Below are 11,605 nucleotides of genomic sequence, written 5' to 3'. Positions count from 1 at the left end.
TTGCCTTAGATATATGGTATAATGTCTTTTTATAGTTAGCAAAAGAGGGGGTTATATGTTAGTCTATAATTAGTATTTATTAAGGACCTATGTGCATTGAAGGGGGAAAGCAAGTAATGTTTGGTTTGGCTATTCTATGACATTCAATGGTCTAGTATATTTGGAATACCCATAATGGTGTTATATTTTAATGTAAATCATTAATTATTGAGAAAAGTGTGAACACGGTCCAATGCTCTTTGTGATAATGGTTTTAAGAAAACTTAAAAGATAATTACTTTTAGGGTTAATACCTATTCTCCCCCTGCCATGTGGGCCATTTTTGAAAAATCCACTTGTAAAAATAAGTTTGATGAATTCCCCCAACATTTGAAGATTCTCTCATGTTTTACCTTCGTCAGGTCAACTCATAAAAAAGGTGACGTGGCACTGTTTTTTATATTTTTTTCATTTAATCTAATTAACACATGTGTATTTCAGTTGGTAAGATGACACAAATTTCCTTAAGTAAAACCAAAACCAAACGATGTGTTGAAAATTAAACTCATGTAAAATAAAAGTGAGATCAAAGACAAGGAAGAACTCGAAGAAGCTTATCGTTGTAACACCACCATCATCGCTACTCTCCTCTATCAATTAGATCACGCAAAAAGATCCATCTTCCAAAGAGATTCACATTGGCCTGTAATCCTAACCTCTTCCCGACCCGCCTTATCTCTCTACCCTCATCTGAAATGGAAGTCAGAGTAAAGGTTCGTCTCGCAAACGCAGAATATCATCACCACGTCACCAGCTTTCTATATCCTTCCATGTCATAACCCATCGCCAACACAACCTCTTCTTCGAAGGCATCACACATGAACTCTCTTCTCGGCGCATCATTCTTCATCTCAGATTCTACGGTAACAATGAACAATGTGTTGTTTCCCTCAAAGCAAGAGCAATTCTTATCGATGGTGTGAGTCGCGTTAAATAAGATTAAGAGGATTTGGATCCAATGGTTGCTCATGATTGTGTTGTTGAACCGGGGAAGCTGGGTTTATTAGAGTCGAGGATTTTGAAAAGGGTGAAGGAGGAATTTGAGGTGGTGGGTGAAAATGGGTTTTAACAGTTAGGAGGTTTTAGGAACGTCAGGAATTTTTATGATTGGGAAGGTTTGAAATCGAATATGGATGAGACTGATTTTGATTTTGGAACTTTGTATGAGATCAAGTGTTGATCCTGAAGAAGATAAACGCAATCTCGAGGAATTCTGGTGGAGTTATTCTTTTTTAGTTTATCATTTAAGAATTAAGATTGTAAGATTTACATATGTTGTTGTTCATATTAATTTGATCTTTCACATCAATTGGCCATTATCATTTTTTTGATCTTACATATCCCTTTGACACTGAGATATGTTATTGATCTTACATATCTCTCAGATGTAAAGTTTTTGTTTTTATTTTGGGGCATTTGTGTCATCTTAAAGACTGAAATACACATGTGGAAATTAGATAAAATGAAAAAAAAATATAAAAAACAGCGTCACATAATCTTTTTTGATGAGTTAGCCTAACGAAGGTAAAAATGAGAGAATCTTTGAATGTTGGGGGGATTCATCAAACTTTTTTTACAGGTTTTTTTTCAAAAATGGCCCATATAGTAGGGGGGAAAATAAGTATTAACTCATACTTTTATAAAGGAATTTGGAGGAAGATCTCATGCAAAACATGGGACGATTATGAATGGGTGAGGTTGTCGTTACTTGGCTAATCTTGTTGTAGTCTTGATCCTTCTCTGACTTCTCTTCAGATTTCTTATATAAGGTGATTTTATGGTTACCATTATGGCTAAATGTGTGTTTGGGTGGTCTTTTTGTGGTGTGATTGCTTTCAGCTTTGTTTTTGGTTATTGTCTTTTTGGTTGTAGTATCTTTATGTATGAGGTATTTTGGTGCTCCTTGTATGAATGCGATCTTTTACTATATCTTTTTTATAGATTTTTATATTCCATTATAAAAACAACATAAAACACCTTTAAAATAACTTAAAATATCTTTTATGCAACAATCATCAATCTTTTAGACTGTATTTTGAAGGGCTTTGTCTCATAAGTAACATTTATTATGGAAGAGAATTACATGATGTACTATAATTAGTATACACGAATAACACTTAGAGAAAATTTGGGGAAGCTAACCTCATATATTTTATTATTTTGTAAGTTTTGTCTCCACAAAATATCAATGAATAATTTCGTTGGTGAAAAACCAAATACAAAGCTATGTGATAAATATGTTGAGTTAGCCTCAGGACTTTAGGTGAATTTTGCGAAGATTACTCTCATTAGGTTGAATTATGACCTTTATTTCTTAAATGTTGTTTGTGTCTTCCTCCATTTCAAGCAAGATCCTCTTCCATTCAAGTACCATGGTCTTCCGTTGGGAGTCAACCCCCGATTGTCTTCTACATGGGAGCCCCTAATTATTCTTACTAGGTGGCTCCTCGCTTAGAGGAATATGTATGTGAGGGTGAGTGATACTTATAAAATTTGTTCTTAGTGTCATTCCTATCTTCTTCTTGTCATTCTTAAAGAGGCCTATTAAGGTTTGAAAGAAGATTGTGAAAATTCAAAGAAGGTTTCTTTAGGGTGGTGTCAAATGGGATTCAAAGTTTGCTTGGGTTAGATGGGCAGATGTGTGTAATCTTAAGAAGGTAGGTGGTATAGTTGTCTGTGACCTAAGGATGGTTAACTAAGCCTTATGGGTTAAGTGGATGTGGAGGCTTCTTTTGGGTGCTACAGACATCTAGAGTGATATTCTATCATATAAATATAGAGTTATAATGGTCTCGCCTTCCATGAGTGGTAGACTTAGGAGTATTCAAGCCGTGTAACATTGGTGTAAGGGGCATATCTCCTAGGGGTCAAAGTGGAGAATCCCTCTAACTGGTTTTGAGATGGTCTAGTTAATCGAGTTGGAGCATGTGTTCTGACTTCTCTATGAAATGATCCTTGGGTGGGGGTAACTCCCGTAGAGTTAGGTTCCATACACTTTTTTCTATCTCCGAGTAGAAATTATGTTTTGTGGGGGTGGAAACATTGAACCTGGCAACCACGACAATCTTGAAGACTATAAATAATCAGAATTCCTCTCATAACTCTAGTATACTCGGAAAAAAAATTATATAAAGCATCTAAATCAGAAATATAAAACACCTTATACAAATACCTTCACTTCATTTTTACTTAACGACTTGAGTGTCTGTGTAATTGCAGGTATCACCCTTCAACCCAAGGCATTTTCCACCATGATCATCACCCATTTGTATCACACATACATACGCACACTATAAAATGGAAGAACATATCCCAGAGTCGATAGTCTGACTTGTTAGTCCCTTAGCCTCAATAGTGAGTTACTATTATAGTACACGAAAAAATCTCACATTACTTAAACATTGAAATCAATATTAGTTGATATACAACACTCACTCGAAACAATCAAATGAGAGATATTTTTATATAAAGAATAAAACTCACACAATTACTTAAGCAAATAATATTTCATTAATTAGTTTAGGCTAAATACCCTTTTTCCTCCCTTATATATACCTCGAGGTCCATTTTTATCCCTTAACTTTTAAAAAGACCAATTTAATCCCTTAATTCTTCAAACAGTGTCACGTTTGTCCTTTTTGTTACCTCTCTTAGTCAAAGTCAATAATATTTGCCACGTGATGTCTACCTAGCCCTTATGTGAAGTCCAAATTCATAAGTTAGTACACATATAACTTGATTTAAGAGAAACCAAGTGTTTTTATGTGTCATTTTATTGTTTCATCTCAGAAAACCCTTAGTTAATTCATAGAGGCAATGGAAGTAATGGATGCGTTCGAGAGAAGTTCTACATAAATGAAATCTAAGGTGCAAAAAGAAATTATTGGTTGGAGATGAGAGTGAATGCGCATTTTAAGATAAACCTTTCAAACTGGTTAAAAGGTTTCATTTTTCTAATTTTGGGTTTTGCGTATTCAAATGCCATTTTTTTAGGTTTGGCAAGTCATATTTTTCAAATTCTATATATTAATGGTTATATGTATCCTATTCTTTTTCGGTTTTAGGTTTAAGTTAAATGTTCGGTTTTATGTTATGCATTTTTTGTTCATTTTAGGTTTTTGGAAAATCGTGTTATGTTCGTTTTAGGTTTTAGGAAATTCATTTTCACTCCACCCCCTTTATAATTCATTTTAGGTTATATGGAAATAGATATAATATGGTACAAGAACCCAACATTTGTGATGAATGTGTTAACTGATGACAAAGGTGCATTGGATGTTGCAGATCTTTGTAAGGTTCATTTGAGTGTTGATATTTATATACAACATGATTTTTTTGAGCCCGAGTTTTATGAGGGTACTATTGAAGAAGAAGAATTAAATCACGAGGACATTCTAAATGTTTAGGAGGAAGAAGATTTGATTGCTAAACTATATGAAGAAGTAGTTAGAGATGTGGGCTAGGAGATAATATCTAGATGTTCAACCACCAAAGTACAAAAAATTCCAGCCAGACTAAAGAAGAGGAGGGATCTTGAATCGGAAGAAATAGATGGATCTGATCGTAACATGAGAACAACTATATTAATTGTAAGATGTGGTAGGTGCAAGCAAACCTGTCATAACAAATTAACTTGCAAGATGACACCAATTCAAGTAGGCCAACACTCCCAAGGAAGTCAACCAACATAATTAGGTCAACAAACTAAAATTGCTCATCAAAGTCAAGCTTGTCAACAAAGTCAAGCAAGTCAACAAACTCAAGCTAATCAACAAAGCCAAGTAATTCAATATACACAATCAAGTCAATAAAATAGGTCACCAATCTCAAGGAAGTCAATGGAGAACAAGGAAGTTGTATTTAGGAGAGCACCAATAACATGTGTATCCCCAGGTCCCACTAGAAGATTAAGTGAAACAAGGAATGCAGTTGGACCAACTACAAGGAGGACAACTCAAACAAAGAGGACTAACCTTAAAAAGAATACACTTTAGGTTGTTTCTATTTAAGTTATGTGAATTATGTATGTTGGAACAAGCATTTTTCTATTTTTATGTCTATTGGGACAAAGCATTTTGCAATTCTTGATGTTGAAGTTATGTCCTGTTGCAAGTAGGTTGTTTTGTATGTCTGTTATTAAGAAAGCTATGTGTTTTTTTAATGTTAATGAACAAGTTCTTTTTTTATCTAAATGTTGGGTATATCAGGTATAACTTGTATAAAAGAAATAAATTAGACTGGTATATCTAGTATAAATGGTATAACCGACACAACTTCTATGACTTGAATAAACATAACCTAGTATAACATGGACTGGTGTACATAAAAAATCAGGGCATAAACATGGCCTAATTGGCATAAACTGTTATACATGAAAAACATGGTATAAACATGAAAAATAAGGTACATATTTTCATTCAATTGCATCAAATGTAACATTACAATTCCTACAAAAGTCATATTACAACAACAAAACATCTTTCAGTTACAAGATTTAGTTTATGATAGCTTGGGCACTAAACAAGTCAAAACAACAAAACAAAAAAAAACAATTCCTTCTAAATTATCTTCCCTTTCATATTCTTCTTCAAAACCACTTCAAGTGTTGAATATTTTTACTTTTGAGCCTCAATTATGGCTCTTTATTTTTCAATATTATGAACATGCTCCTCATTTGCTTTCATTAACAATTCCAACCTCCTTTTTTGTTTCATCATAAAATGATCCTTTTCATATTCGACTTCTTTGTAGAACCACACGAAGAATCAACACCTAATTTATGTAGAGTCTTGTGTACATCAACATACGAATTTATGGATTTGAACTATAGGGGTGATATCTATGGAGTTGTATGCCCTAAATCAACTTAGGGTTCAAACTTGCAAACAAAATAGAAAAAAAATAAACCAAACAAAAAAAGTGATAACTATGTTGCCATGTAGAATGTCACGTAAATAAATAGACACTATAAATGAGATTATCAGAAAATAATATATATATATATATATATATATATATATATATATATATATATATATATATATATATATATATATATATATATATATATATATATATATATATTATATATAATTAATTACTATACATTGTCAGTGTAAAAAGTTTTACACTATCAAAATTCATCACCATCATCCGTTTGGATTACTTTATAAATTTTTAAAATAAAAGTCAAACTTGTTTCAATATCCAACGTCTATTATTAACTGAAGATGTGAAATCCTTTTACACTATCACTATATTTCAATTAATCTCTCTCTCTCTCTCTCTCTCTCTCTCTCTCTCTCTCTCTCTATATATATATATATATATATATATATATATATATATATATATATATATATATATATATATATATAACACTATTTCAATATTTAAGAAATTAAATTAATTTAAAAAAAAAAATTAAGGATAACACCAAGGTACAAATACACAACTAACAAAGAAAAGAGTATTTAGCCATTATTTTAATTATATTAATATAATATTTATAAAGTACTCCATAGATTTATTATGTATAACATGCCAAAGGATATGCTAACTACTTTAAGTCTTCTCTCTTTCCAAACCTCTTCTGCTCTTTTCTTAATATATAATTATTTCTTTTGTTGATTCCATAAAAAAAAAGTTCCACACGCACAAGCTTGTATTTTATGTTACTTGGCATAGCTAGGATGTGGTCATGTTTACATGCCAAGTACCAATTAAGTACAAACTAGATCTATTAATTAATGCAATTCAAGTATTAAATTAAAGCTGTTAGATATTAAGTCTTTCCCAAAAGTGTCTTTTGCGTTTGATACTACTCAAGAGCCGTTTCTATGAACTCTAAAATTTAAGGACTAATGTACTTTTGTCACTGTTACTTTCACATGCACCTTCCCACTAACTAAGGACTCCACTTGCAATACAATGCCATTTACTAGGCCAAGATCTCATGTGGGATTTCCTATATAAACTAGGTTATTATTTTAGTATATAGTAACCTTTTCGAAGTGATGCACTCATAAACTATGGGTACTATTTATGAGATACCTACTATTTATTTTGGTGTACTTCATGAGAACCGTGCACTCACTCACCCCTCTGGCAAACCTACCCTAACATTGCAGCTATAGAGTGTCCAAAATAAGTAGTACCTTTAAGGAATATACTAGTAAACAAACAAGAAGAAACAAAAGAAAACTCAAAGATTCTCATGTGTAATAAAGAAGGTAAAGTGGATTCCTCATACTTTGGGTGATCATTAGGTCTCAACTCGCATGCATGATTGGAATTATAACAATTTAATCAGATTTGGCCACCCAGTTGTATAGAGTTCAGAAGCCACAGGTAGTACTAGTACTTGCTAATGTTTTTAAATGAAAGAATATGTATGTATCAGCAATGCTATTCTTACACCCATTTTATACACCAATACTTACACCGTATATACTGTTCATTGTATTTATACGGTAAACGGTGTTTTTTTAATAAAAAATATATTTTATGAACAGTATTATGAACAGTACCATGAACAGTATCTTGTGAATAGTATTCGTGAACAATAATTTTAAATGGGAAAACAAAGTTAGTTAATAAGATATAAAAAATTGGCTAATAAAGTGATGAAGTTGGTTAATAAACACACAACTATTTAAAATGATTTTGTGTAAAATAAAATTGGTTAATAAAATGTAAAAAATTGGTTAATAGAGTGATGAAAGTGGTTAATAAACATTCAGATATTAAAAATATTTTTTATTATAAAACAAAGTTGGTTAATAAAATATAAAATATTGGTTAATAAAAATATAAAATTGATTAATCATATTAATTTTAAAAATAATAATAATAGTTTTTTTATTTTTATAAAAGAATATTTATTACTATAATATTTCAAATAGATTTATATTCATTAAAATATAAAGAAAAGGTACATGTAAGTAGGTAAGTAGGTGTAGTAGGAGAGAGAATTTAATAATAAAAAATTAAAAAGGTATTGTTTTGGAGGTAGGTGTAAGAGAGGAGTATAGAAATAGTATGTATCTGTAAACTAGAAATAATACTAATGTTTTTAAACTAATGAATCTAGGTAAACTAGAAAGAATATGCTGAGTTGAAGAGTCTATTTTGTTTAAATTTTTAGAGTAATTTTTTTAAAAATTAATTAATTAATTTTGATCAAAATTTATTATTTGTATAAAAATATGAAGGATTGGTAAAAAAAAAGATAGAAAATTTGTATAAATTAAATTAATTTTTTTAAATGATATTTAAAAGTAAAACCTACTCTATCAAATTTAAATGTTAAATTACTTTTTTTATTAATTTCTTAAACTTTGCAAATTAATCATCAATTTTTTAAAATTTTAAATTAAATCAAAAATTTTATGAAAATTACAACTTGGTTTCTAATAAATTAATTTATAAATTGAATCCTTTAAAATTTTAAAATCGGAAATTGGGTTATATTTTTTAAACTTTTAATTTGAACAAAACTTTTAAAATTTATAAAAATAACACAAAATTTTAACAGTTAATAAATTATCTAAACATTAATTTATAAAGTATTTAAATTACTCTAAACATTAATATTTTTTAAAAAATATCTAATTATCTTGGTACACATTTATATTTCCATATCGAAGTTCTTCAATGTCTTACTATGATTAATCAACCCAATATTTTGACATAGAACTCGACATCAAAACACTGTATTCCATTTTAAATACATTTTATACAGTTTCCTATTTTATATAATTATTTTTCTTTAACTACATTACATCCTGAAATTGAGTGCATTTTATACCCTGGAAATTTTGTGCCCAAATATTAGTGCTGATTATTATCCCCTATTTTTTCATGCATAAACCGAAAATATGTAACCATATTAATGTTTAAATTTGGGTGTAAGCATAAGTTGCTTGGTGTTTGTGTAAGTTGATGGCCAAAATCTTAAATTTAAAGTTGGATAGGGTTAATGTGATCTTATCAATTTAAATAAGTATAGCATGCTAAAAACATGTTTGGCTTGTTATTGTTCGGTCTTTTGGGGGCCACATAAGCATAATCATTTTTCAAGGAGAAAAGATAGATTATTTGGACGTAGTGGATAGTTGTTTTACATGTTGTAATGTTATCTTGAGTTTGTAATACCTATCGGTTACATGTCTATAAGAAGAACCGGTTGGATAATAATTGGTACGAAATACATTAGTGTAAATATCTGGAAGCAAAATAACTAATATATCAACGACGAGACAAAATCTTCAACACACTAGGAAGTGCTAAGACCATAATTGCGACTCAAAACCGAATATCTTCTTACATGAAAATAATAGAACAATGTGGGATGAATGATCTCAGTGAATTCCCGACCGAATTCCCGTCCAGATCACTCTCTACCCATCTACTCGGCTAATGCATACTTGTATAATCCATCAGGGCAACTCACATCCATAAGCCCTAGTCAAACATCTGACTAATATACCTCAAGACCTCCTCAATGAAGATCATCTAATCAATCTTAGACATATGATTAACAAATTGGGAAGTAATATGTCAGTTCCATCTCAGTCTAATGCAACGATAAACTGGATAATCACATATCCAAACGATAAAGGTATCATGGGTCTACCTAAGCCCTAACTCAGACGTTATGCAATGTGATCCACTCACTCAACAAAAACAACAAAATGTTAACAACCGCATAACTCCCATATAATTCACATGGTTCTGAAAACTTAGGACCCTCCCATGATCATAACATCTGGATTTGATCAATCCTCCTACCACCTACAGGATCTGAGCCATGTATAATCTATATAGAAAGTATAGAACTATGAGTGGAACCATCCCCTATACTTATGGTGATGGACCGAACACGTGGTAGCTACTGTGACGCGTGATATATAAATCACTGATTGTTCTACTCTATCTCATGAGAATTCGAATCACATGTTAATTAAGCATACATCGACAATTATACGTTGTGACTAGGATAGTCACCTACCTCACACACCGTAGAGAATGACATGTTATCTCATACACCTATATAACCCATAGATCTTAACCGCAATGGTCCTCCAAATCTGGGAATCTCCTCCAATCCACTAAAAGGCACTATATCAGAAACATGTATTCCCAAGAGATGGGCATACTCCTCCAACGTAGGCATAAGCTGATAATCGGGAAAAGTGAAGCAACGGTAGAGAGGGTCATAAAACTGAACCAACACACTCAAGAGTCCTTCAACCACATCAGCAGATAACACATATAGAAGCTTCCCATGACATTGCTTGAAGTCCAATGGATCTAATACCAAATATGGTAGCTTCCTTAACTCTTTCAAGTCGGGACATCTGAAACCGTACTTCTTAGTGGTCCTTCGTCCACAATCCATGGTCTGGAAATATTTGCAAATAAAACCTCAGTTCCTTGAAGATATTTTTCATGTGATGAATGCCATGATGCGCATGAATACATGAATGCAACAATCACAAATAAGGGATCACACACAAGGAAAACAAACAAAGGTCAAGGGATGAATCAAGTCATTGTCAAGATCAATCATCCATTTTGGTGGATTATGGTTTTCACCTTATCAACACCCAAGTTCCATTGATATTGAGCAGACTTGATTGGATCAACCAAGAATCAAGGGTTTGTTGTGAGTCACGAGCATGGAGTCAGGTTAAGAACCATCCCAAAGGAGTGTACTAAGGATAAAAACATGTAGATCATGTTCTAAAAAGTTCCCAGAGTCTTAATTCCATCTATCGGATATTACAGGTTAGGATGACTGACTCATCAACCCATAATATTCTCAAGAGAAACTCGTCTGAGTGTAGTATCGCGTAACAACTGTTATCAAGTCTACACCTATACAGTCTCCGCACTACATCCTAAATAAGCCAAGTTGGGTTAAATGTTCTACGGTTCTCAGCTTCTCGGACCCCAAATCAGAGAAAGTAATGCCTATCGACAAATAACTTGTGTGACATCAGTAACTCCAAAAGGGTCTCCACTGAGTAGATGGATCTCAAGCCAACTTGTTAAGGACTACTCCACACAAGTCGAACATGATTATACCATCCTCCTATCTTAATTTCACTCAAGTTCTGGTTAGAACTTATCTCACCACTCAGAGATCATCAAGCACAACAATCAGATTATATCATACAAACAAATATAAAAACATCAAATATACAAATATATACACATAAAAAAGTAGGCTAAACCCACTGGGGACTACTCCCCAACAGAGTCGCCATTTAATTTATGTAACAGTAAATTCATGACCATTAAGCTATGGATAAACTTAACGTTAATAAAACCAGAGTCGCCGCCGTGCTTTTATTGTTTCCAAAGAAAAAGGGAAAAGTACAAACAAAATCCAAAGATAAGAAGTTTTCAAACAAAAACTAATAAAATGCCAGAGATTACAGGTAAGGGGGTTGGTTACACAGAGAGAAGGTGTTAGCACCCAAAGTGTCCTAGATACTCCTAGGGAGCCCTTTTTATGTGTGTGTGTGTGTGTGTTTTGGTATAAAAGATGTTTTCAATA

The 11,605-nt window shown here is 32.0% G+C and overlaps 1 pseudogene; it reads left to right on the top strand.

The window, feature by feature from the left end:
* Nucleotides 1-734: 734 nt before the first annotated feature.
* Nucleotides 735-4,445, top strand: LOC127136632 (triphosphate tunnel metalloenzyme 3-like; annotated as a pseudogene).
* The last annotated feature ends 7,160 nt before the right edge of the window (nt 4,446-11,605 follow it).

The sequence above is a fragment of the Lathyrus oleraceus genome, chromosome 4 (genome assembly GCF_024323335.1).
Source record: "Lathyrus oleraceus cultivar Zhongwan6 chromosome 4, CAAS_Psat_ZW6_1.0, whole genome shotgun sequence".
Taxonomy (NCBI): Eukaryota; Viridiplantae; Streptophyta; class Magnoliopsida; order Fabales; family Fabaceae; genus Lathyrus; species Lathyrus oleraceus.
This window is presented reverse-complemented; position numbering and strand designations above follow the sequence as displayed.